General features: G+C 49.0%; 1 protein-coding gene across 6 annotated transcripts in view; it reads left to right on the top strand.

The window, feature by feature from the left end:
- Nucleotides 1–21,506, top strand: part of PLS3 (plastin 3) — an 87,947-nt gene that overhangs the window by 32,963 nt on the left and 33,478 nt on the right. For 4 of the 6 annotated variants that reach the window (XM_073358567.1, XM_073358569.2, XM_073358571.2 and 1 more), the window contains exon 2: nt 10,946–11,042. The exons of the other annotated variants lie outside the window; for them this stretch is intronic. The gene's annotated coding sequence lies outside the window, so the exon portion shown is untranslated. The remainder of the gene's footprint in view (nt 1–10,945; nt 11,043–21,506) is intronic. 6 annotated transcript variants of the gene reach the window in all.

Raw genomic sequence — 21,506 nt, 5'->3', positions numbered from 1 at the left:
GAATGTTATAATTCTTGACATCTGATTTGTGTCCATTTATTCTTTTACGTAGAGACTGTCCAGTTTGACCAATGTACATGGCAGAGGGGCATTGCTGGCACATGATGGCATATATCACATTGGTGGATGTGCAGGTGAACGAGCCTCTGATAGTGTGGCTGATGTTATTAGGCCCTGTGATGGTGTCCCCTGAATAGATATGTGGGCACAATTGGCAACGGGCTTTGTTGCAAGGATAAGTTCCTGGGTTAGTGGTTCTGTTGTGTGGTATGTGGTTGTTGGTGAGTATTTGCTTCAGGTTGCGGGGCTGTCTGTAGGCAAGGACTGGCCTGTCTCCCAAGATTTGTGAGAGTGTTGGGTCATCCTTTAGGATAGGTTGTAGATCCTTAATAATGCGTTGGAGGGGTTTTAGTTGGGGGCTGAAGGTGACGGCTAGTGGCGTTCTGTTATTTTCTTTGTTAGGCCTGTCCTGTAGTAGGTAACTTCTGGGAACTCTTCTGGCTCTATCAATCTGTTTCTTTACTTCTGCAGGTGGGTATTGTAGTTGTAAGAAAGCTTGACAGAGATCTTGTAGGTGTTTGTCTCTGTCTGAGGGGTTGGAGCAAATGCGGTTGTATCGCAGAGCTTGGCTGTAGACGATGGATCGTGTGGTGTGGTCAGGGTGAAAGCTGGAGGCATGCAGGTAGGAATAGCGGTCAGTAGGTTTCCGGTATAGGGTGGTGTTTATGTGACCATTGTTTGTTAGCACTGTAGTGTCCAGGAAGTGGATCTCTTGTGTGGACTGGACCAGGCTGAGGTTGGTGGTGGGATGGAAATTGTTGAAATCATGGTGGAATTCCTCAAGGGCTTCTTTTCCATGGGTCCAGATGATGAAGAGGTCATCAATATAGCACAAGTAGAGTAGGGGCTTTAGGGGACGAGAGCTGAGGAAGCGTTGTTCTAAATCAGCCATAAAAATGTTGGCATACTGTGGGGCCATGCGGGTACCCATAGCAGTGCCGCTGATCTGAAGGTATACATTGTCCCCAAATGTGAAGTAGTTATGGGTAAGGACAAAGTCACAAAGTTCAGCCACCAGGTTAGCCGTGACATTATCGGGGATAGTGTTCCTGACGGCTTGTAGTCCATCTTTGTGTGGAATGTTGGTGTAGAGGGCTTCTACATCCATAGTGGCCAGGATGGTGTTATCAGGAAGATCACTGATGGCTTGTAGTTTCCTCAGGAAGTCAGTGGTGTCTCGAAGGTAGCTGGGAGTGCTGGTAGCGTAGGGCCTGAGGAGGGAGTCTACATAGCCAGACAATGTAGTCTGATTCACCTTTGTCAAGGAGGGAAGTGCCTGTATCACACAGCACCTGGAGGCCCTGCTGTGCTCGGTGTTCTCCGTACACTTAGTCAGAGAGGCTTCCTGCTCGAACAGTTTCCATTCCAGACAGTTGCTGGGAGGAAGGAAACACTGCCCACAGAGGGAGAATGAGACTTGCCTAAGGTGCCATAGCACCTACTGAATACCAGCGCCTTATCGACAAGATTCAGAGTAACAGCCGTGTTAGTCTGTATTTGCAAAAAGAAAAGGAGGACTAGTGGCACCTTAGAGACTACACTGAATGCTTCCGATGAAGTGAGCTGTAGCTCACGAAAGCTTATGCTCAAATAAATTGGTTAGTCTCTAAGGTGCCACAAGTACTCCTTTTTCTTTTAATGACAAGAACATCCTTTCCCCCTCTCCTCCCTTCCCACAGACAAGAACATCCTTTCCCCCTCTCCTCCCTTCCCACACTCCGCCTGAGAAAGGAGCTGAAACCTGGTGAGATCAGGTGTTATAAATTCCAGACAGAATCAACAGTTTGTCTCCCCACCCCACACGCCGCCATGGGAGATGTCTTGAAATGAGCACCTGCTCCTTGCAGTACATGAAGCCATGAGTTCAGTTAACAGGAAAGACTGCCACTGTATTTTCACAGTTGATGTGAATAAGTCTTCTTGTAATCCAGTGTCAAGGAAAACAATTTAGCAGGTTTTGTTTTTCAGATGGCCCATGCATTAATGCGGGAGTGGCTGCTTTGCTAAAATATAGACGTTAGCTAAACTATAATGTTTCGGAAATAGTTGGCAAGCAGGTCTCTTAAGATTGAGTTAGAGCAATAGTTTAACTGGTTTCTGCTGCATGCTATACAGATTCTGAATACTTTGTTTATAACGAAGTTTTTGGAGTATGATCATCCTACCACTTAAGGTACTAGATTTATTTACAGTTGGCAAATGATAATCTAACCTATTCACTCCATCTTCTCCCCGTTATTCGTGGAAACAGCTCCCTTCCTTTCAAGGTAGCACTGTCTGTAGGTACTCCGTACTTCTATTACTCCCCAGTGCATGTGTTCTTTTGAAGGGCTTGTCTACATGACAGGTTGTCAGTCTAATTTGTCGCTCAGGGGTGTGAATAAGCCACCCCCGGCATGATGTAAGTTACACGGAGCTAAGCGCTGCTTGCAGGCGGGGAGTCATGATGCCGACAGGAAAGAGCGCTCCTCACCTGCTGGGGTTCAGTGGCTCAGCTGTGTTGCTGCAGCATGGGGCCCCTGCTTCAGCTCCGGCTTGGGTGGGCGGTGGTGGGAAGCTGTAGATGCTGTCGCCGTGTGTCTGTCTCTCCACTTCCCTGCTTCGCCCCCTCTTGTGCAGATTGATTTCTGGGTTTAACTTTTCAAGGGGTTAGCATGAGTCTTAATAAACAGGGCTGTAACCGGTTCCTGCATAGTCAACCCCCGCCGTCTCTCTAGCACGCTCCTGTCTCTCTGCCACCAGGGTGGGAAATTATCTGCACGCTGTCACCAGAGGGGCCTGCTGATAGGAAACGAAGGGAGCTTTTACTGGGAGGCCGAATCTCCGGGGCGTGGCTGGCAATCTGGATTTGGCTGTCCCGAGGACTGAGTCTAAAAGATGCAGCCAGAGTCTCTTTGCCTTTGAGGATTCCCACCGGACAGTGCTTCATCCTCCCCTCTCTCTGGCCCTTCCTGGAGAGATGTGGTGGTGCCATCTGTCAGGCAGGAGGCGAAGTGGTAATACTGGGACACGTATCTGTAGCCCCAGTCTTCGTTTTTGAACAACTGCTGCTTACCCCTAGGTGCAGCTTCCTTGCTCTCAGTGTGCCAGGTGAATTCCCCCAGGAGAGCTTCTGCTGCTCCACGTTTGGAGTGAGCAGGGTCCTGTCCCGCATTGCGTGTCGGAGGTAGAGCACACAGCATTGAGCAACCTTCTCTCCTTAACCTCCCTCTGCTCTCCATCTCTGCCAACCAGACAAAGAGCTGCTGTGAAGCTACAGATTGCATGCAGCAGGTGTGACTGATCTCTCCTCCGACTTCCCTGCCTCTGACAACAGCACAGTGAGGGTGCTAGGTGGGGCCTGTGGCTGCATTCCCAGGAGTAACTGTGCTTTTAACATGAGCTTTAACTACTTAATTGCTCCGGTTGGGATTTCCTGCCAGCTGAGCTAATGCTAAATGTCTCTGTGCCTAATGGCTTGAGTTTCACAGTCTCCAGCACTGGACCCAACCTTGCTGATTGTATAGCCAATGGATATAGCTGTACATTGGCAAGGCTTGCTTGTGTCGTAGAAATCTTCGAGTAATAGGAACTGTCTGAGCCCTTCCTAGAATAAGTGGTGGCAAGTCTGCCCCCAGCCTGGGTTTTCTCCAAGACTGCATGGAGAAGCCAACACTCCTTCTCGACCAGCTCCCCAAAGTGAGGATTCTGGACTTACCAAATCAGCTTTTTGTTTTTTCTCTCCGGGAGATAAGTTTGAGTGTGGGGAGTTCCCAGGGACATCCAGAAAAGCCTCTTTGCAGCTCACACGCAAGAGGGCTTGGGGGATTCCACCCTTTGGTCTCCGTCCCTCCATCTCACACTGCCCCAAACAAATCCTTGTTCTTGAAGGAGCCCCAGTGCATCCACTCCAACACTGCAAAAATCTCTCCCGGAACCTATCGCGGAAAAGTGAGCTCTGGTAGAAACATCCCAGCAGGAGAGCTATTTCGATAATCCCCGGCTGCTGGGGAAAAGTGCGTCTGCATGGTGGAACTCCTGCAGCGCTCTGTCCCACAGTGACATGGCTCCAAATCCTGTCGTGATCCCCTGCCAGTGCCCTGGCAGGGCTTGCCGCGACCAACTCCAAACTGTATTTCAACTCCCCTGATGAATTCGGCAGATCCCCCGGATATTGGAAGCTAGCGCTATAGTGTCGGGAGCGAAATATCTTCTAGTCTACACGCAAATCAGCAGAGCAGCAGCAGAGCAGGTCTCTGCCTCTCTTGGTGTGCTTGTCTTCAGTGGTTTGCCAGCTGCACCCTGGCAGGGTTCATGGAAAGGTGACGTTTGTCAACATACTCTAGGTGACCTTATTGGATTTGATTCTTCTCTGGATGCTCCCTGCCCGTGTGTCCCACGCCACTTTCACCTGTTTGCCTCTTGGGGCACGTCTACACTGCAGTGAAAGACCTGCAGCGTAGCCACAGCAGGCCTTTGTTGGCTGACTTGGACTGTGGCTGTGGGGCTAGACACTTGGGCAGGAGCACAGGATATGAAACCCCATGACCTGGGCTCCAGCCCACGCCTGAATGTCTAGGCTGCTATCTTTAGCACTGCAGCCCAAGCCCTATGAGCACCAGTCAACTGAGCTGGGCCCTGAGCCTGGTGCCGGGTGTTTTATTGCAGGGTAGGCATACCTATGGAGAGCTCTGGGAGTCCCTGCATCTCTGGTGGGAGACAAAAGCTCAGTGTAAACAAATCCAAGCACTTTTATTCCCATTGTGAGAGTACTTCCTAGTTCCAGGAAGCAGAAAAATTGGGAGTGGGTGAAGGGGGAGGGAGACAGTTGGGACATACAATGGGATTTTTTAAAGTTTATAAATTGTCCCATAAACCAAGTTCTAACTGACATTAAATCAGAGTTAACCATCTGAGCCGCTGCAGAAACAGGGAGCAGTGGATTTAAAAACTACAGATAAGCGTGGAATTCAATTTAGAGCTGGCTCAGCATCTTTAGAAGAAACTTCAAATGGTCCTGCGCTGCTCAGCGGCAGAACGTCTCCGAGGTCCCTTCTGGCCTTGAAACCTGTAAGGAGTACTCGGTTATTCCCTTCCTTAATGGGGAAAAGAGGACTGCCTGCATTGGCCGCAAGATGCTCACAATAGCTAGGTGTCGGAAGGATGATATTTTTCGCGGTAAACACGGATTTCACTGAACACACAGGCATGCGCACACATACACGAAAAACCATTTCCACTGATAGCAATTTTACAGATGGGCAAAGGAAGAACCGTGCTGCTTGGGAACGTTGAGTTGGATTTAAGAATATATACTTGCCACATTTTGACGTGTGATGTTGACAGATTGTTTTAATGGTTTTAGAGCTTTAACTCTTTTTGAATCTTAAAATCTGTCATTAAATAACTAATAGACCCCCCCCCAATTTCCTGCAACTGTGAAAATTTAAATTGATAATGATGAAATAAACATTGATGTACATCAATTATTTTAAAAAAAAATAGAAATTTGAACACTTCCAGCTGTAACTAGTGCTGGTAGAAAACATCAGAAATGAAGGTAACTATAATATCTCTCATGCTTCAGAGCTTCGGCCGATTGCCTGCAGGAGTCAGGAAGGAATGTCTCTCCCAAAGTACATGCATTTGATTTTCTCACCTTCCTCTGAAGCATCAGAGATTGGCCACAGGTAGACATGGGATACAAGGTGGGGTGGGTCAGCGCTCGGAGGCAGTACAGAAATCCTTTTTAGATGCCCAACTGGTGTCTTGCTCATATGCTCAGGGACATACCAAGTGGGGGCCTACAGCGATCAGTTCTGGGTCCGGTTCTGTTAAATATCTTTCAGTTATTTAGATAATGGCATACAGAGTACACTTATAAAGTTTGTGGACAATACCAAGCTGGGAGGAGTTGCAAGTGCTTTGGAGGATAGGATTAAAATTCAGAATGATCTGGAGAAATGGTCTGAAGTAATTAGGATGAAATTCAATAAGGACAGATGCAAAGCACTCCATTTAGGAAGGAACAATCAGTTGCTCACGTACAAAATCGGAAATGACTTCCTAGGAAGGAGGACTGTGGAAAGGGATCTGGGGGTCCTCGTGGATCACAAGCTAAATGTGAGTCAACAGTGTAACGCTATTGCAAAAAGTGTATTAGCAGGAGTGTTGTAAGCAAGACATGAGAAGTAATTCTTCCACTCTAGTCCACGCTGATTAAGCCTCAACTGGAGTATTGTGTCCAGTTCTGGGCGCCACATTTCAGGAAAGATGTGGACAAATTGGAGAAAGTCCAGAAAAGAGCAACAAACATGATTAAAGGCCTAGAAAATATGACCTATGAGGGAAGATTGAAAAAACTGGATTTGGTTTAGTTTGTAGAAGAGAAGACTGAGTGGGGACATAACAGTTTTCAAGTACATAAGAGGTTGTTACAAGGAAGAGGGAGGTGAATTGTTCTTGTTAACCTGAGGGTAGGACAAGAAGCAATGGGCTTAAATTGCAGCCAGGGCAGTCTAGGTTGGACATTAGGAAAAACTTCCTAACCGTCAGGGTGGTTAAGCACTGGAATAAATTGCTTGGGGAGGTTGTGGAATTTCCATCATTGGAGGTTTTTAAGAGCAGGTTGGACAAACACCTGTCAGGGATGGTCTAGATAATACTTAGTCCTTCCATGAGTGCAGGGGACTGGACTGGATGACTTTTCGAGGGTCCCTTCCAGTTCTATGATTCTGTGATTCTATACTGACCAACAGATTTGGGGTTGGGAACGAATTTCCCCCCATGTTGGATTGGCAGAGGCCCGGGAGATTTTTGCCTTCCTCTGCAAGATGGGGTGCGGGTTGCCTGATGGGATCATCTGGGCATTTCTTACCTACTGAGTTCTCTGCCATGGCAGGGGACTCAGGTGTTGGTGGTAGCTTTGTCTTTCTTGTTCTCTGCCTGTGACACAGCAGGTCATTCTTCTGACACCTGATCTGCTTTAGTCTAACTAAACTCATTGGACTAAACTTAGGGGTAGCTGGGTGAAATTTAATGGCTTGTGATATACAGGAGCTCAGATCAAATGGTTCCTTCTGATCTTAAACTCTACAAAACTTCATTTGGGAACAGAGCTGAAATTCATAGACCTGAAACTTGATGTGCACTGGCTTCTGTATGCAGAATTTTGTTTCTCTGACAATACTCTAGGGATGTTTAAAGCACTTCCAAACAACGAACGAAGGGCCGGAAGTACAGTGACTGCAAGCAAAGCTGTACCTGCCCAGGAACGAGTGCTTGCTTAACGCTTCGACACCAGACCCAAGCACAGAGGAAATGCTGGCCAGGTCGCCAGAAACTTTTCCCATTTACACATGGACAGATGCGAGATTTCGGCCATTGTCCCTGGAGAGTCCATGTCACTGAACATAAGAACGGCCAGACTGGGTCAGACCAAAGGATCCATCTAGCCCAGTATCCTGTCTTCCGACAGTGGCCAGTGCCAGGTGCCCCAGAGGGACTGAACAGAACAGACCAGACCACTGGTTTTCCTTTCCCCAAAGCTAATAGCTCAGTTTCTCTTTTTGTGCCAGCAGCCTAGGACCTTTGAGTAATCCTGCAGTAACAAACGAACGTGCTCCTCCTGAGGCTGGGAAAGGATTTGGTAAACAAGGAAACACACTGTAGACTTCAGACTTCCAAATGGTGATACCAAGAATGAGAGGACAGGTCACATCATAGGTTTTCATGTGCTGGCAATGGCTCGCTGACCGCTTCTGGTGTCTGGGGAAACGAGTGTCTGATCAGTCGCATGTGCAGGGCAGAGCTCCACGCTCTCATGTCAGGACCGATCTTGTTGGCAATAAAACCCCAGAGAATTATCTCCGGCTGGACCTGAATCAAAGGAATCTGAGGAGCCTTTGCAAGTATGTACTGTAATTGCTGGTAGTCTCCCCGCCCTCTCAGATGTCTGCAAACCTGGCATTTAACCTCTGGCCCAAAGCAACAGCCACCTCCCCAGAGATGTCATCCTCTACTAGGCCTCATGCCCAGCACACCTGGCTCCCTTTTAGCTGAGAGGAATAGAAAAACCAAGCTTTCAGCTTGCATCAAATACTCCGCTCTTTTCCGGGTGTGTGTGTATATGGCAGCATCAGTGCTGGCCTTTCTGACCTAGTATGGCCATACGAGGGGTAAGCTGAACCCCACGGCAGGAGGCATGAAAGCCTCACAGATGTAACATTTCATTGTTGGGGAAGGGAGAGAAGCCTTCTCAAACTGCTCTGTAGAAAGGTCTTTTGCCCCGGGTGGTTGAAAAGACCATGTGGCCATCCAGGCATGAGCAGCCCTCTCTAGAGTTTCCGAGGAGATGGGGAAGAAGGCAGAGCAATGTCCCATCATCCTCGCCACATGGAGAGAAGCTTCTGGAGAGGGCCTGTGCTCCTCCGAGAAGATGGAGGTACGGGAGGAGGTGTAAGTCACAGCAGGAAACGCAGTGGCTGAGGCTGGGAGCGGAGGGGAAGGCTTTCTGCAAATTAATGGCAGCTTTTACTGACGCCAGGCATGAGTGAAAGGGCAGAGGGGGAGATGCTGCCATTGCAGAGTGCACCGTATAGCAGGGAAGGGAGTCACTGGGTTACAAAACTGCAAAGGGCCGTAGTCCATTACCATGCAGCTGACTAATGAAGAAAGAGGGGTGTGAAACCAGCTGGCATGCTGTCCATGCAGTCCCTCGTTCAGGGTTGGAGTGCCCTGAGCTTGCTAATATGATCGTTTTAATTGCCTTCTAACTTTTTTTTTTTTTTTTTTTGAGGAAGCCACCAGACAACTCAAAATCGCAAGTCTCATTAGCAACATGCCGCTCTCTTCTCAGGGAGCCACTGCTCCTAGATGAGTCTCATTGTATGGGGTGGGGGAAGGTGCATGTTCCTTCCTTACTGCTTGTTTACGCTTTAAAATCTCTCTCTCCATGTTTGCTTAGTGGAGTAAATGGGTAAATGCTGGCTTCCTGCTAGTTTTTACCCTGAGGTACTAAGATGATGGGACACATTTAGGAATACTGGAGTTGCCTGGCTTTTAAAGTAGCCTATAGGTGCTAAGAAGGCAACTTCCATAAGAAGCAGTTAGAACTTGCTTTTCACCTAGAGCCAGAAGTGTTTAACGTGGGCTGTCAGGATGTACGTTGTTGCCTTGTACTAGACTCTCTAACATTACAATGTTGTGCAGAAATTTTAATGTTGCAGAACTTTTAAACTTCTGCTATTAGCTCCTTGCCTTAGCCCAGACCGGTTAGCAGGCTTTTCTAAATCCTGCTGTGCCGCAGATCCAGACACGCCCAAAGCTGAGCCGTTGGATTTTAAACGGGGCGTGCACGTCTTCATGTGGCTAGTGGCATAATGCTGCCTGGCACTTCCAGCCGTCGTAGGAGTGGCTTGTACTATTGGGGAACTGTTTGCCCATAGGTTCCTCCAGCTTGATGGCGGATTCCTACTTCCTAGGTTAAGTCGCAATCTTAAAACGTGCGTGTGTGTGGTTTTGTATCCCATGTGCTCAGTGAAAGCCGGTGACTAATCACTCGTGAATCATGCTAATGGTCTCTAGTAGTTCAGCTGTGAAAATCTGAACTGATCTCTCCACTGTGGCTTTTGGTGAATAGTCGTCCTCCAGGAGGACAGGGGCCCCATTGCCAAGCCCCAGCTCAACCTGACCCAGCCCGCCCTGGCTCTCCCACACTTGCTGTGCCCGGTGCTGTCTTTTGTGTTGGAACTGTGATGGCTGTTGCCCCTCCCTCCACCTGCAAACCACCCCTGCACACAGATATCACTCTCTCCACTCCCTTCAGAGAGAGCTAGGGTCCCATTCTCCCCCTCGCGCTGTCCCTGCCTCCATAAACCTGATTTTGACCCTTCAGGGAAAGTCGGGGCTGTGGCGGGTAGATCTGCTGTGCCCATGTGCCTTGCTGCTGCTCCTCCTGCCCTCCCAGGAATGTCTGTTTGCAGTAGCCACAGTCCTTTAAAAGACTCCTCCTAACCCAGAGCCTGAGGCAAAGGGCCCCTGGATCCTGGCTGTGGGGGTGCTGCATGGAGGGGTGGACCCACAGCCTGTTGTGTCGTCCCCCCCGTCCCCCCCCCCCACCACCACCACTCCAGGGAAGATTCTGACTGGGACGTGGCTGGAAGGAAGAGCAGGCTTAGCTGTCTGATCCCCTGCACGTGCTAGCGAGGAGAGGGCTGGTCCGGACCACTCTCCCTCGAACAGCTGGGAGGTGTAGCAGGCAAGCCAGCAAGCTCAGGCGGCATGTGAGGGGAAAGGGGTGAGCTTGGGGGTATGAGGAGGGGGCTTCTGAGCGAGCGTAGCCTGTCTAATCAAACCAGTCAGACCGACCTGGCTTCAGAGGGTCAACCTGAGTCGAGCCGAGGGCCGATTTCCCAGGGTTCCAGCTGGCTACAGTGAAGAGCAGAGCTCTGAGGGGGTGTTTGCTGGAGCAGCAAGGGGTGTTAAATAGTTCACGGCCAGGCCAGGTGTTTAACAGCTGTGAATACAAATCCCGGGGTACCTTTGAGCTTGCGTGGCTAATGCCAGAACTCCTTAGCTCAGTGTCTGGTGCGTTTAGAAGTGGTACACTGTTTGACACAGAGTTTTGACCCAGTGCACATCTGGGGAGTGACTTGGTATGACACCAAGTGGCAAAGTCGTAATGGGGCAGCGGTAGGAGATACTGGTCTGCCAACTCCTTGCTTGTATTCCCTTGCCTCTGCCCAGACGTGCAGTAGAAAGCCGTGTACTCTCCGGGCTTTCCGTCCCCAGCTGGGGAGTGTTGCTTAGGCTGGAGTAGTTCCGTTTGCTTGCTCCAGTTCGGGACGATTGTGCTAATGACGTAGATGAGGCTTCACTAGCTGAATCCTGTATTTTCCATCTGCAGATCCTGAAACCGCTCTATAGCGCAATTCTCCATCGGGCCGCAGTCTGCTCCTACGCAGCCCTAGCTGGGACGTTGACCCCAACAGAAATATAACTCGGTAGGTAAGACTAGCATGGCAACTGGGGAAAGAGAAGGCTAAAGTGGGGGGAGGGAGGGAACGAAGTGGGGGAGAATGCCCCAGCAGACAGGGCATTGTACTGGAACTCTGGAGGAGCTTGGTTTTAGCCCTAGCTCTGCTGCGTTCTATCTCTGTCTGTGACTGGCTTTGTGCCAGCAGGCAGGTCACCACCGTGCCTCAGTTTCCCTGCCGTTAAAGTTGGGAGGGGGCCTCACTGGTAACTTGCCTTGCACAGTACGGATGGAAAGGGCCGCACAAAAGCGAGACGTTCACTCTGATTTGCGGGGCTGTCTCACATAAAGGACTTCTCTTGCTGCCCCGTGCTCATGCTGTGTCTGCTGTGCTCAAGTTCTCCGCCAGGTCGGGTTAGATGGCCAGCTCACATGCTCTGACTCCGGTTAGCAGAGCCTCCCATCCATGTCTTCGCTGCCTTGGATGGGGGTGGGGTTGAGGTAAAAAGCAGGGCAACTAATGTGCATTAGCTATTAATTAATTCGCTGTCCTGCTGCACAGCTTTAATGGGGCTCTTCCACCTCTTACTGGGAGAGGTCAGCACTGTACCTTTGCCCGCAGATGACCTCTCCCACCTATCTCATGGTAAAAATGCCAATTTTCTCTCTCTCTCAAATTCTTGTGCAAATGTGGCACCATCAGGCATTGGTTTACCCCACTGTCCAACCTGCCCTTTGGGCAGTGTAGACACAGCTTAAACACTGAATGTTTGATCGTCCAAGCAGATGCATGGCCAAGCCCAAACCGTATCCTCATCCAGAGTGCTTTCCACGCTCCCTCACTTGGAGGTCGCAGGCGCTGGCATTTCAGGTGCAGTGTCAGTCCCAAGCACGCTGTAAAAGTTTGCTTTTACTGTGTCTGGCCTTTATCTGGCAGGTCTGAAGTGTCCAGAAAAATAGCCTACCCCTTCTTTGTGCTGGGTTTGTCTGGTGCCTGCAGGACACCTCTTCTCTGGTATCCCATGAGGCAAAATGCACCATAACTGCGGATGAGGGTGTGAGGTCCAGGGGACTCTGTCCAGCTGGTGACAGCTTGGAAGGGAGCCCACTGTATTATATAATTCCATCGCGCCAGTGGGATGAACTCTAGTGTCATGGGCAACTCGTATTCTATTTAGGTAGTGTAGCTGAGAATGCAAGGCAAGTGCTGATGACCGAGCCCCAAGAGCAGCAGACGTTCTGCTGACGTAATGCAAGGAGGGTACAGCAGTCTTCCCCATCCCTCTGCCTTCAAAGCAAATATACTGGTGACTTCTAGCTCACTAAATGTGGGCTGAATTATACCCAGATGAGAGCCTTGCAAAGCCACACCCATCCAAAGGGCCAGTTCCTGCAGAGTTTTTCGTGCTATGGTTTGGTAGAGCAGTTAAAAATAGCTTCAAATACGCTTCCAGTCAAATGATATCTGCTGGGAGAGCAATACAGCGGTGCATAGACAATCCAGGAAGTTTTTGGAAAGCGGAGGGGACAATTTCCTGGTGCAAGTGCTGGAGGAGCCAACTGGGGGGGAGCTTTTCTTGACCTGCTGCTCACAAACCGGGAAGAATTAGTGGGGGAAGCAAAAGTGGATGGGAATCTGGGAGGCAGTGACCATGAGTTGGTTGAGTTCAGGATCCTGACACAGGGAAGAAAGTTAAGCAGCAGGATACAGACCCTGGACTTCAGGAAAGCAGACTTCGACTCCCTCAGGGAACGGATGGGTAGGGTCCCCTGGGGGAATAACATGAAGGGGAAAGGAGTCCAGTAGAGCTGGCTGTATTTCAAGGAATCCCTGTTGAGGTTACAGGGACAAACCATCCCGATGTGTCGAAAGAATAGTAAATATGGCAGGCGACCAGCTTGGCTTAACGGTGAAATCCTAGCGGATCTTAAACATAAAACAGAAGCTTACAAGAAGTGGAAGGTTGGACATATGACCAGAGAAGAGTATAAAAATATTGCTCAGGCATGTAGGAATGAAATCAGGAGGGCCAAATCGCACCTGGAGCTGCAGCTAGCAAGAGATGTCAAGAGTAACAAGAAGGGTTTCTTCAGGTATGTTGCCAACAAGAAGAAAGCCAAGGAAAGTGTGGGCCCCTTACTGAATGAGGGAGGCAACCTAGTGACAGAGGATGTGGAAAAAGCTAATGTACTCAATGCTTTTTTTGCCTCTGTCTTCACGAACAAAGTCAGCTCCCAGACTGCTGTGCTGGGCATCACAACATGGGGAATAGATGGCCAGCCCTCTGTGGAGAAAGAGGTGGTTAGGGACTATTTAGAAAAGCTGGACGCGCACAAGACCATGGGGCCGGACTAGTTGCATCCGAGAGTGCTGAAGGAATTGGCGGCTGTGATTGCAGAGCCATTGGCCATTATCTTTGAAAACTCGTGTTGAACGGGGGAAGTCCCGGATGACTGGAAAAAGGCTAATGTAGTGCCCATCTTTAAAAAAGGGAAGAAGGAGGATCCTGGGAACTACAGGCCAGTCAGCCTCACCTGAGTCCCTGGAAAAATCATGGAGCAGGTCCTCAAGGAATCAATCCTGAAGCACTTACATGAGAGGAAAGTAATCAGGAACAGTCAGCATGGATTCACCAAGGGAAGGTCATGCCTGACTAATCTAATCGCCTTCTATGAGGCGATTACTGGTTCTGTGGATGAAGGGAAAGCAGTGGATGTATTGTTTCTTGACTTTAGCAAAGCTTTTGACACGGTCTCCCACGGTATTCTTGTCAGCAAGTTAAAGAAGTATGGACTGGATGAACGCACTATAAGGTGGGTAGAAAGTTGGCTAGATTGTCGGGCTCAACGGGTAGTGATCAATGGCTCCATGTCTAGTTGGCAGCCGGTGTCAAGTGGAGTGCCCCAGGGGTCGGTCCTGGGGCCGGTTTTGTTCAATATCTTCATAAATGATCTGGAGGATGGTGTGGATTGCACTCTTAGCAAATTTGCGGATGATACTAAACTGGGAGGAGTGGTAGATACGCTGGAGGGCAGGGATAGGATAGAGAGGGACCTAGACAAATTGGAGGATTGGGCCAAAAGAAATCTGATGAGGTTCAATAAGGATAAGTGCAGGGTCCTGCACTTAGGACGGAAGAACCCAATGCACAGCTACAGACTAGGGACCGCATGGCTAGGCAGCAGTTCTGCAGAAAAGGACCTAGGGGTGACAGTGGACGAGAAACTGGATATGAGTCAGCAGTGTGCCCTTGTTGCCAAGAAGGCCGATGGCATTTTGGGATGTATTAGTAGGGGCATAGCGAGCAGATCGAGGGACGTGATCGTCCCCCTCTATTAGACATTGGTGAGGCCTCATCTGGAGTACTATGTCCAGTTTTGGGCCCCACACTACAAGAAGGATGTGGATAAATTGGAGAGAGTCCAGCGAAGGGCAACAAAAATGATTAGGGGTCTGGAACACATGAGTTATGAGGAGAGGCTGAGGGAACTGGGATTGTTTAGTCTGCAGAAGAGAAGAATGAGGGGGGATTTGATAGCTGCTTCCAACTACCTGAGAGGTGGTTCCAGAGAGGATGGTTCTAGACTATTCTCAGTGGTAGAAGAGGACAGGACAAGGAGTAATGGTCTCAAGTTGCAGTGGGGGAGATTTAGGTTGGATATTAGGAAAAACTTTTTCACGAGGAGGGTGGTGAAACACTGGAATGCGTTACCTAGGGAGGTGGTAGAATCTCCTTCCTTAGAAGTTTTTAAGGTCAGGCTTGACAAAGCCCTGGCTGGGATGATTTAATTGGGGAATGGTCCTGCTTTGAGCAGGGGGTTGGACTAGATGACCTCCTGAGGTCCCTTCCAACCCTGATATTCTATGATTCTATGACTTCTATAAACTTCTAAAACAAGCTTGGTGCATGCAACCTGAATGGAATTTGCAGGGACATTGTCAGCTTGCAACCAAGATAGAGATTTTAACTTGATAAGGAAGCTTGGAGATGGGTGTGGCACTTAAAGCTTAGCTTTCAAAAGCTGTCTTCTGTTGATGGACCACTAATTGCTTCAGATGTAGTTAGTTTTTTTTATAGGTACCGTCCAGAGCATCAAAGCTGTACAATCAATCAAGACTTTAGCAGAGGTTTTATTCAACACTATTTGTAAGAAGACCAAGTATCAGGGGGTAGCCATGTTAGTCTGTAGCCACAAAAACAACAAGGAGTCCGGTGGCACCTTAAAGACTAACAGATTTATTTGGGCATAAGCTTTCATGGGTAAAAACCCCACTTCTTCAGATGCATCAAGACCAAGTATTTCCAGCTTAATTCTTTGGTTCAAATCCCTCTCTCAAGTACTTAAACACTCCCTTGTCAGCACATGTATAAAGAACAACCTGTTTTTCATGTAGTTTTCTTCTCCTGTCGTCATAAGACCCACAGAAATGACTGTTTCTCCTAAAGCATCAGTGACACTGCACATATCCAGTATTGAGTAGCTGTCACTTACATGCAACACCTAAGATCACGGAAACAATAGTAGCTAAAAGATTTTCATTCAGATGTAAGTTGTCAACATTCTTTTTGAAAACTAACGTGGTTACATTACAAACCTCTCAAAGGGCTTTTTAAGGAAAATCTTAGTAGAACCTTACAGTGGTAGAGCTGTACAAATAAAAGGAAAAGGGAAGGATGGTAATTCAAGGTAGGAAGTCTCCTAAATCTGCTGTAATTTACAAGAAAACTTCTGTGTATGCAGAATAAAACCTGAAGCTTTTTCAAGCAAGAAATCTGCACCCTATTAGAGTTTCTGGCATTCTCACTTCTGAGAGTACTCTGTGTTTGCTGCCTCAAGTTCAAGATTCACTTTCTGCTGAAGCTCCTGTTCCTTTAATGAGTACAGTGTGGCAGGTCAAACACTGCTTTCCTGGCTGTGCTTGCCGGCTTAATGACCTCGTTGTGATGTTTATAGAATTTCAGCTGTGTGTGGAATCAGTACATCCAGGAATATATTAAATTTATGCTTCAAAACAACTGGAGGCAAACATCTATTAGCCACAGCACAGGTAAACACCAGCAGCCCTTGAGTTTACTCTAAGAAACAACTCCCAATCTCTGGGAAAGCTCAAGTAGAAGTTCAATAACCAAATGAAATCTCAGTCTGACGTGTACAGACTAGACAGCCAGAGAGCCGTGGATGAATGGATTTCACACAGTTTACATGCATTGAACAGGATATTGACAAACCCTCCGTCTTTGCTGCCTGTTTGGCATTGATATTAAAGCTTGCTGAAATTTGGATGACATCTTGCCATAGCATTTGCCCCTGTCACTGTGCTGTACTTTCCCCCTATTTCCTACAGTCCAATTACTGACCTCATTGAGTGCTGCCGTTGATGTAAGCGGCATCATAGAATCATAGAATATCAGGGTTGGAAGGGACCTCAGGAGGTCATCGAGTCCAACCCCCTGCTCAAAGCAGGACCAATCCCCAACTAAATCATCCCAGCCAGGGGTTTGTTACGCCTGACCTTAAAAACCTTCAAGGAAGGAGATTCCACCACCTCCCTAGGTAACGCATTCCAGTGTTTCACCACCCTCTTAGTGGAAAAGTTTTTCCTAATATCCACCCTAAACCTCCCCCATTGCAACTTGAGACCATTACTCCTCATTCTGTCATCTGCTACCACTGAGAACAGTCTAGATCCAGTCTCTTTGGAATGCCCTTTCAGGTAGTTGAAAGCAGCTATCAAATCCCCCCTCATTCTTCTCTTCCACAGACTAAAGAATCCCAGTTCCCTCAGCCTCTCCTCATAAGTCATGTGTTCCAGTCCCCTAATAATTTTTGTTGCCCTCCGCTGGATGCTTTCCAATTTTTCCACAGCCTTCTTGTAGTGTGGGACCCAAAACTGGACTCAGTAATCCAGATGAGGCCTCACCAATGTCGCATAGAGGGGAACGATCACGTCCGTCGATCTGCTGGCAATGCAGTCAGTTGCCCTGCTTTTTAACTCAACCTCACCCCCATCTGAGGCAGTGATGACATGGATGACAATGCCCCTACTTATACATCCCAAAATGCCATTGGCCTTCTTGGCAACAAGGGCACACTGCTGACTCATATCCAGCTTCTCGTCCACTGTCACCCCCAGGTCCTTTTCCGCAGAACTGCTGCCTAGCCGTTCGGTCCCTAGTCTGTAGCGGTGCATGGGATTCTTCCTTGCTAAGTGCAGGACTCTGCACTTGTCCTTGTTGAACCTCATCAGATTTCTTTTGGCCAAATCCTCTAATTTGTCTAGGGCCCTCTGTATCCTATCCCTGCCCTCCAGCGTATCTACCACTCCTCCTAGTTTAGTATCATCTGCAAACTTGCTGAGGGTGCAATCCACACCATCCTCCAGATCATTAATGAAGATATTGAACAAAACCGGCCCGAAGACCAACCCTTGGGGCACTCCACTTGATACCGGCTGCCAACTAGACATGAAGCCATTGATCACTACCCGTTGAGCCCGAAGATCTAGCCAGCTTTCTATCCACCTTTATAGTCCATTTATCCAGCCCATACTACTTTAACCTGCTGGCAAAAATACAGTGGGAGACCATATCAAAAGCTTTGCTAAAGACGAGGAATAACATGTCCACTGCTTTCCACTCATCCATAGAGCCAGTTATGTCATCATAGAAGGCAATTAGATTAGTCAGGCATGACTTGCCCTTGGTGAATCCATGCTGACTGTTCCTGATTACTTCCCTTTTCTCTTAGTGCTTCAGAATTGATTCCGTGAGGACCTGCTCCATGATTTTTCCAGGGACTGAGGTGAGGCTGACTGGCCTATAGTTCCCAGGATCCTCCTCCTTTTTTTTTTTTTTAAAGATGGGCACTACATTAGCCTTTTTCCAATCATCCGGGACCTCCCCCGATCGCCATGAGTTTTCAAAGATAATGGCCAATGGCTCTGCAATCACATTCGCCAACTCCTTTAGCACTCTCGGATGCAGCGCGTCTGGCCCCATAGACTTGTGCACGTCCAGCTTTTCGAAATAGTCGCGAACCACTTCTTTCTCCAGAGAGGGCTGGTCACCTCTTCCCCATGCTGTGCTGCCCAGCGCAGCAGTCTGGGAGCTGACCTTGTTCGTGAAGAGGCAAAAAAGCATTGAGTACATTAGCTTTTTCCACATTCTCTGTCACTAGGTTGCCTCCCTCATTTAGTAAGGGGTGCACACTTTCCTTGACTTTCTTCTTTTTGCTAACACACGTGAAGAAATCCTTCTTGTTACTCTTAACGTCTCTTGCTAGCTGCACCTCCAGGTGTGGTTTGGCCTTCCTGATTTCACTCCTGCGTGCCCGAGCAATATTTTTATACTCCTCCCTGGTCATTTGTCCAATCTTCCTCTTCTTGTAAGCTTCTTTTTTGTGTTTAAGATCAGCAAGGATTTCACTGTTAAGCCAAGCTGGTCGCCTGTCATATTTACTATTCTTTCTACACATCGGGATGGTTTGTTCCTGTAACCTCAATAAGGATTCCTTAAAATTCAGCCAGCTCTCCTGGACTCCTTTCCCCCTCATTTTGTTCTCTCAAGGGATCCTGCCCATCAGTTCCCAAAGGGAGTCAAAGTCTGATTTTCTGAGGTCCGGGGTCCGTATTCTGCTGCTCTCCTTTCTTCCTTGTGTCAGGATCCTGAACTCGACCATCTCATGGTCACTGCCTCCCAGGTTCCCATCCACTTTTGCTTCCTCTACTAATTCTTCCCGGTTTGTGAGCAGCAGGTCAAGAAGAGCTCTGCCCCTAGTTGGTTCCTCCAGCACTTGCACCAGGAAATTGTCCCCTACACTTTCCAAAAACTTCTTGGATTGTCTGTGCACCGCTGTATTGCTCTCCCAGCAGATATCAGGGTGATTGAAGTTTCCCATAAGAACCAGGGCCTGCGATCTAGTAACTTCTGTGAGTTGCCGGGAGAAAGCCTCGTCCACCTCATCCCCTTGGTCTGGTGGTCTATAGCAGACTCCCACCACGACATCACCCTTGTTGCTCACGCTTCTAAACTTAATCCAGAAACTCTCAGGTTTTTCTGCAGTTTCATACCGGAGCTCTGAGCAGTCATACTGCTCTCTTACATACAATGCAACTCCCCCACCTTTTCTGCCCTGCCTGTCCTTCCTGAACAATTTATATCCATCCATGACAGTACTCCAGTCATGCGAGTTATCCCACCAAGTCTCTGTTATTCCAATCACATCATAATTCCTTGACTGTGCCAGCACTTCCAGTTCTCCCTGCTTGTTTCCCAGTCTTCTTGCATTTGTGTACAGGCACTTAAGATAACTCGCTGATCATCTTGCTTTCTCAGTATGAGGCAGGAGCCCTCCCCTCTTGCGCTCTCCTGCTCATGCTTCCTCCCGGTATCCCACATCCCCATTTACCTCAGGGCTTTGGTCTCTTCCCCCCGGTGAACCTAGTTTAAAGCCCTCCTCACTAGGTTAGCCAACCTGCTTGCGAAGATGCTCTTCCCTCTCTTCGTTAGGAGGACCCCGTCTCTGCCTAGCACTCCTCCTTGGAACACCATCCCATGGTCGAAGAATCCAAAGCCTTCTCTCCGACACCACCTGCGTAGCCATTCGTTGACTTCCACGATTCGACGGTCCCTACCCTGGCCTTTTCCTTCCATGGGGAGGATGGACGAGAACACCACTTGCGCCTCAAACTCCTTTATCCTTCTTCCCAGAGCCACGTAGTCCGCAGCGATCCGCTCAAGGTCATTCTTGGCAGTATCATGGGTGCCCACGTGGAGAAGCAGGAAGGGGTAGCGATCCGAGGGCTTGATGAGTCTCGGCAGTCTCTCCATCACATCGTGAATCCTAGCTCCTGGCAAGCAGCAGACTTCTCGGTTTTCCCGGTCAGGGCGGCAGATAGATAACTCAGTCCCCCTGAGGAGAGAGTCCCTGACCACCACCACCCGCCGCCTCCTTTTGGGAGCGGTGGTCGTGGAACCCCCAACCCTAGGACAGTGCATCCCATGCCTTCCAGTCTCCTTCTGCTCCCTTCCCTCAGATGTATCATCTGGTCCACTCTCCGCAATGGTCCCTGTGGAGAGAACATGAACACGGTTGCTTACCTGTATCTGCATTGCTGGTACGTGAACGCTCCCCTTTCTTCTTCTGGAGGTCACATGCTGCCAAATTCCTTCACCGTCGTCCTGTCCCCGTGGCGCAGCCTGCTCTGAATCTTCAGAACGTTGTGCCCGTAGAAGCATATTCTGACGTCTGTCCAGGAAATCTTCAGTTTCTCTTATGCAACGCAGGGTCGATACCTGTTGCTCCAGACCTTGAACCTTCTCTTCCAATATGGAGACCAGCTTGCACTTCGTACAGACAAAGTCGCTTCTGTCCTGTGGAAGAAAGACAAACATGGCACATCCAGTGCAGGTCACAACAGCTGAACCCCCCCCCCCCATCCATATTACCGTCCTTCTACAACCTTCCTCAGGAGTTGTAGTAACTACTCAGAGAAGTTGGCAAGATGAAAGGCTCAGTGGGCTCTCCCCGGGCGAACTCCCTCTGTTAGCCTCTCCGCTGTTCCCCGCTCAGCTGGTTCGCAGCTGACTGTCTTTTTATAACAGTCAGGCCCACTCTCAGGTTAAGGCTTCTCGTGCTGCCATAGTTAAAGGACTGTCAGCCGGTCCGTGACTGCAATATTGTTAGGGATTTTTATAAATGAGTGTAAATAAAATTCCATCTTCAAATTCCATCTGCTGAGAGCCAGGAAATTAACAAGTTGCTCCCTTGCAAAGTATGTTGCAATAAGGCAATGGTGACTAGCTCCCATCTGCTTTGCTTTCCCATCGGTCTGCCTCTGCCCACCCTTTCTTGCCTTGTTAAACTATTTATTGTCCCCAAACCAAACGGCGTAACAAGGTAAAACTTCGTATCTACAGCCCCAGGCAAATACACATTCTGAACGTTGGAATCCCAACGAGCCACGCTTTGGAACTGAGCTGTTATATAACTCTGGGTGACAAAGGAGGCTTGCAGATCAGTGCATGTGCAGGCTTATTGGGTCAAAAGGCGCTAAAGTGGAGCACGACCTTCCTCTTGCCAGCCGGCAAAATGTAGATTGATGAGCTCCCTTCCCCTCCCCCAACCCCCGGCTCATGGGGACGGCCCCTCTAAGTGGGGGAGAAACTGTTCTGCTTGGCTCTCTCCAGCCGATGGCACTCAAAGCAGCCTTGTCGTGTCCCCAAGTCCTGGTGAACGTGGGGCCTGCCTAGTCTAGCGTGTCCGGCTGGGGCGGGATTCGGGCAGGCAGAGGTACTGACAAGTAGTACCTATGTCGCCAGCCCCTGACGCAGTGAGAGCCTTGGCTCTGGTAAAATAAAATCTGCCCCAGCTCTAAACCTTGTAAATATTTAACCAGGGAAAAGGAGCTGCGCAGCCTGCCGGCTGCTCTGACACATGGCCCTACCCCAGGATCTCCAAGGTGTTGGCGCCGCCCAGCAGAGTGTTGTGT

Source organism: Lepidochelys kempii, chromosome 9 (assembly GCF_965140285.1).
Source record: "Lepidochelys kempii isolate rLepKem1 chromosome 9, rLepKem1.hap1, whole genome shotgun sequence".
In the NCBI taxonomy this organism is placed as follows: Eukaryota; Metazoa; Chordata; order Testudines; family Cheloniidae; genus Lepidochelys; species Lepidochelys kempii.
The sequence above is the reverse complement of the archived record's forward strand: the minus strand, read 5'-3'. Positions and strand labels throughout refer to the sequence as shown.